A 6,763-nucleotide genomic window follows, 5' to 3' on the forward strand; every position below is an offset into this window, starting at 1 on the left:
TCTTAATTCTATATCTTCCCTAATCTAGGGATGACAACTTGTTCAGAGTTTAAGATTAAGTAAGTATACGAAAAAAATATGTATCCGATGCTGGTATAGGGTAGGATATCGATATAGATATACCCAACCCTATTATCCTACTTTACTGATAATATATATATACTTATTTTACATGTATATATATAAATTTATACAAAAACCATTTTGTTACATGTTTTCGTTAAATAATAAAGAGTATTCTATTAGTAATAAAAAAAGAGTTGAATTTAAATATATATTTTAAAATATAAAAAGTAAAACTTTATAAAATTAATTAAAAGATATATATAAATATTAGCATATCTTTTTTAAATATAAATATATATCATATATTTGATACATTTTGAATTATAATTTATATACTCAAAACTAATATACTTAATTCAAACTTATAAAATCAATCAAATATATAACGTATTTTAATTTTACATGTAGATAATATATCATATTACATTTACAATCTATATTATATGAATAATTTCTTATTAATATTATAAGTATAAATAATATATGCTATATTATTAGTTTCTATTATACTTATTGTAAAATTCTTTATTGGCATATTTGACAATATTGACAAAATTAATTAAATGAGTATTTTCAAAATAGGTAGTTTCCTACTTTGTAATAATTGAGTGGTAATTTTCGAAAATGGGTAGTTTCCTGTTTTGTTAAAATGTGTCTTTTTATAATCAGATTATTATATTTATGATAATAAAATAAATATATAATTTCCTATAAAAGAATATCCTTTCTTGAAATGGAAATTATATTGGTATTTATTTTTATCATTTGATCTGATTTATTTGTCCAGAAATCGTGTACAACTTGCAGTGATTATGTATATATTGTTTCCTTATTTATTTAAGGAAACTGGGTTAAAAAACTGTCCAGGTTCAATGAATCTGTTTGAACGGATTGCCAGTCTTTTTGAACAGATTCTGACTTTCCTGTTTTGGAAGATTTTCCATTTATTGGCTGATTGGTTTCTGTTTTGTTTTCCACGACCTAAAGGGATTCTAAAAAGTATATAATTATCCTTAGGTCGTTGGTTTTTGATCATCTCTCTTGGTGTATTATTTTCCAAATATTTTTCAAGTTTTAGAGAGACTTTTTATTATGTGAAGAACTTGAGTCCAGCAAGTTCTTAGTGGTTTATTACAGTGTACTTCTGTATTGTTTTCTTTATGTTAATTGTGCAGGTTGAACACACTTGGACATTGGTCATCAAGCTTCGGGAGAAGTCTTGTACGTGAGTCACTTTTCGGGAGGAAAAGTGCAAGTGTTATGATTTGAAGGGAGTTCAAGATCTTAGCACTTCAGAAATTTGATTAGGAGTTTAGATTACAACAGTTGCGACAAATTCAAGAGGGAGTCTTTATTTGTATAAGTCAATTTGGTTTTGTAATCATTTAGATATTCTTCTAATAAATTTCATTCTCTGGGCGTGGCCTCGTGGACTAGTAGCAATCTGCAAAGATTGCTGATACCACGTAAAAATTCGTGTGTTCTTTACTTTATGTTCGTTTTTATCTTCTGGTCACAAACTGTTTAAACATATCTGGTTTGTGTTCAAACAGTCTTTGTATCTGTTTAAACATTTCTGTAACAGTTCAACAATTAATTATTTAATTTAAATAATTAAGTTGGTAATCATAAAAAAACAGAATTTCACTTATTACATATTATATTTCATTTAATTTTATAAGTATAATGGATTGATTGTTTTTCAAATAAATTTTAATTTTAAACTTTATTAGGGTATGAATACGAGTAGTTACTATATGTTAGAGAATATATATTTATACTTAATGGAAACATGAACAAACCAAAATGCAACTCTATGCAAAAAATACAATAGACAAGGTAATTGATTAAATAAACATTACAACTCAATTGTTCAAAATACAAGAAAATATAAAGAGGTAGAGGAAGAAGATTACAAACTCAAAACAATAATAATACAAGTAAATAAGATCAACAAGATCAAAAGAATAAAAATAAAATCAATAAAAAGAACAAACTCTCACACAACCAAAGTGTAGAGTAGTGGGGATCACCAACTTGAACAAGGTTCAAAACCTTTGTCCAAAAACTTATTTCCCCCTATTCTCTAAGCACTAAGGGATCTCTCTAGGAAATAGCTCTCTGGAATTATCAAACATCTATGGTGTATTTTCCAGCCAAGTGCTTTGTGGATGGAAAATTGTGTGTCTTACAAATGAACATTAAACTCCTATTTATAGAGTTTTGAGACACCCTTTGAATTTCAAATTCCACCAACCCCCATGCCTGTTACCAATGATTAATTGGATGTTTATGTAATTAAAATAGAGATTTGGGAGTTACTTGGCTGTTGGAAACATTCAAAATTGGATAAAACCGAAGTTTGGAAAATGTTGTCAGCCGCTCAGGCCACGGCCTAAAAAACATGAGCTGTGGCCCACGATGTTTTCTGCCTCTTGGGCCGCGGCTTGAAAAACATAGGCAGCGACCCAAGTCATTATTTTAGCAACCAATTTTCCAAATTTGCCAAAACGTTCCAAATTCATCCCCACTTGATTTTGTAACTTCCATACACATTATGGGAGTTAAAATCACATCTCTTATAGTTTTTGAGAAATTCAGATCAAAATGTGTAATATCAAATCTACACATTATTGGGTAATATTTAAGAGTTACAAGTTTTTTTTTTTTTTTTTGTAACTCCAAAATATGTCACATTTGCCACACATGTGTCCAATTTTTGTGGCTCTCAATAATATGTTACAAAGTGTGACAAATCACATTATGTCACATTATTTTAATCTAACATTATATTATTTAAAATAATATAACACCATGGATACCATATATTTGTTAGGCTAATACATGTACCTACATGCAAAAAATGAAAGATAATATGGTAGGATATGGGTATAAGTAGAGTTTTTTTAATAGTGTAGCACTACTAGAAAATGCTCATTTCATGTCAGTTTTTATCTGATACTAAAGGGTTTCTGCATTAGTAGTGAAACTGACATGGAATTTAGTAACGCAATAGCCACTAATTTGGCATCATAGTTGACGCAGTAGACTTTTTAGTGTCAATGTGGCACTAAAGCAAATAGTGATTTTATTGAAGAAAAAAATATTCAGATTTCCAAATTCATCCATTTACATAGCCCACCAACATTCATCAATAGAAAAAAAAAAGTCAAAAAAAGAAAAATGAAAAAAAGAAAAGAAATAGAATAGAACATGAAGGAATATACAAATATTATATTTTGAAACATAGTTATAAATTTGATGCAAAATATTTCTACAACAAAGAAAAAATTCACAACCACAAATCCTAAATACGAATCTAAAAAAATATGAAATCCATAAACAAATCCCACAAAAAAACTCATGAAACCACACAAACAACACAAATCTGAAAACTCATGCCATGGTTGAACCCACGAACCCCGTAGCCTCGCAACCCCACTACCAAGAACCACACACTATTGGATTTTATAGATCAAATAAGAGATTATACGCAGCAGAACAACAATCAAAATTGTTAATTTAACCCCACAAGGTTTCTAGATCTACTTCTTCATATACATACATATATATATATTGAAACAAAGAGATGAATAGAAAATTATTTCAAGTCCTTCCTTGCTGCTATCTTTTTGTACGACAAAATCCTTGAGATCTCACACCAAGATCTTCCAAAATATTCTCAACACACAAAGAACGAGTGTGGGCTCGTTATACAAAACAATAGGCAAAATATATTTATCAGATGTTCTCAACACATGAGATCTGATAAAGTTCGGACCTAATTTTGTGAAGAACAGTGACCTATGCTTGTAGCACTATTCTATTTCTCTCAGGGATATTTCACGATATATTTTCTATCTCTGAAAATTATTGCTCTGGAAAAACTGATCTCTTATATTTAACATATCCAATATATTAAAAATAAATAATATTAGGTTATTTTTAACAATTTAAAAATAACTAATCAGTTATCAGATTTTTGTTTAAATAATAATATTTTAATCATAATAAAATATTTTATTATTTATTTAATATTTAAATAACTAAAATTGTTGAACTAAGATTCTTCTAGAATCTTCTATTTCGGGAGAGCATGTGATTTTCCCAATTTTCATCATTATTTATATACCAAAAATCCTAAAAATAAATTAATTCAAAATTACTTATATTTTTGTTAAATCAAATAATTAATTAATTACACATAATTATATAATAATTATGTTTGGTGCATAGAAAAATATTTTACTTATCAAATAAGTCTGTTTGCCCATTTTTGTATTTATCTTTGGCAGTGTTTGTTTGAGCCATTTCGGGGACCATGAACCTATGACATTAAGCTCCAATAAATTAAAACTAAATAATTAAACTCTTTAATCATAATAGTTAATTTATTAATTCTTATATTTCTCCACTATAAATTCATAATTGAACTCTTTATGTTATAGATATACTTTTACAGAAATCTTATTTTAAGTTGTCCATTGATATAATCATCTTACAATAGTTCAACCCTCCAATTAATTAGTTCATAAATTAGAATGGAAGAATTACCATTTTGCCTTTCTAATTTACTTCTTATTCCTTAAGTACCATTAATTCACTAGTGAATAATTAATCTATAATCTAATTATAGATTTAAGCTCAGAATCATTCAGTTCCAAAATTAACCCTTAAGGGAACCAATATACGATCCGTTAGGAAAGATTAGATTCTGTATTGTTGATACATGTTTCCAACCATCCATGATATTAAATCTCCAAAACAAAAGTCATTAGCCTCAATCTATTAAGAGACCTTAACGAATGAATTAAAAGATTTAATAAACATAAATAGGAGTTCATGAACACTCAGGATTTAGGTTGATCTATAAATGATCATCAATTATGATATGAATTACAAATCTTTATTATTAAATGGTTTTTGGATAAATACTTTTATTCATATCGGTCATTGTCATATATAATCATATTATATAAAGCACTTTTACCGAGATGTCTTACCACATCAATAATCTGAATCTAGATTATTTGTATCAACATGATACTCAGTAAACCGTACTTATAACCCAAATTAAATAATTCCATAACTTCAATTTGTTGTTGACTATTTTTATTCATTCATGTGATCTTAATTCTCTCGTACTAATACAAGATCACATTCTCAATAATGAATATTAAATTTTTCTGATATTTACAAAGAAATTATTCAAATAATAATTTAAATAATCTAAATATAACAATAATAGACCATTGTATTTATTTATTCATTGAAATAATAAATGTCTTTTACATGCTTTTAGGACATACTCCTAACAATCTCCCACTTGTACTTAAAGCAAGTAAGGCATTTCTCTCAATCCCATATTACGTACATGACCCTCGAATTGCTTTGCAGGAAGCGTCTTCGTAAACGAGTCTGCCAAGTTGTGTTCTGATGCGATTTTCAGAATGGACACATCTCCTCTATGTACGATTTCTCTGACTAAGTGGTATTTGCGCTCTATATTCTTTCCCCTCTTGTGGCTTCTTGGTTCTTTAGAATTTTCCACTGCTCCATTGTTGTCACAGTAAAGAACAAGTGGTTTCTCCACTTTTGGAACGACTTCCAGAATCGTGTAGAACTTTTTCAGCCAAACTGCTTCTATAGTTGCTTCACAAGCTGCTATGTATTAAACTTCCATGGTTGAATCAGCTATACTGGATTGCTTAATGCTTCTCCAGACAACTGCTCCACCACCAAGAGTGAATACTGATCCAGAAGTAGATTTTCTACTATCTTTGTCTGATTAAAAATCTGAGTCAGTGTATCCAGTAGGTTCAAGGTCACTACCCGAATATACTAGCATATAGTTTCTCGTTCTCCTGAGATACTTGAGAATATGTTTAATCGCAATCCAGTGTTCCAAACCTAGATTTGACTGATACGACTGACAATCCCTACCGGATAACATATGTCAGGTCTAGTGCATAACATTGTATACATTAGGCTCCCTACAGCTAATGCATAGGGATACTTTCTCATGTCCTCTTTCTCTTGTGGTGTCTTTGGACACTAATCTTTGCAAAGAGTAATTTCATGTCTGGTCGGAAATTGACCTTTTTTGGAATTTTCCATAGAGAATCTTTCAAGCACTTTATCAATATAATTTGCTTGTGAAAGTGCCAAGAGCTTGTTCTTTCTATCTCTTAGAATTTTAATGCCTAGAACATAGCTCGCTTCTCCCAAATATTTCATTTGGAATTTGTCAGCCAACAATTTCTTTACATTTGATAATGTCTTTACATCATTCCCAATGAGTAGGATATGATCAACGTAAAGAACTAAGAAAACAACAACTTTCCCTTTGATGTATTTATAAACACATGCTTCTTCAACATTTTGTTCAAAGCCACATGTTTTGATAGTTTCATCAAATGCTAAGTTCTAAGATCTTGATGCTTGTTTCAATCCATATATGGATTTCAACAACTTCCATACCTTTTGATCTTGATCCTTCTTAATAAACCCTTCTGGTTGTTCCATATATATGGTTTCATCAAGTTGGCCATTTAGAAAGGTTGTCTTGACGTCCATTTTCCAGATCTCGTAATCATAGATGGCAGCTATGGATAAAAGTATGCAAATGGACTTAAGCATGGCTACAGGAGAAAATGTTTCTTCATAATCTACACCCTCTCTCTGTGTGTAGCCTTTG

This window comes from Humulus lupulus, chromosome 1, assembly GCF_963169125.1.
Source record: "Humulus lupulus chromosome 1, drHumLupu1.1, whole genome shotgun sequence".
Taxonomy (NCBI): Eukaryota; Viridiplantae; Streptophyta; class Magnoliopsida; order Rosales; family Cannabaceae; genus Humulus; species Humulus lupulus.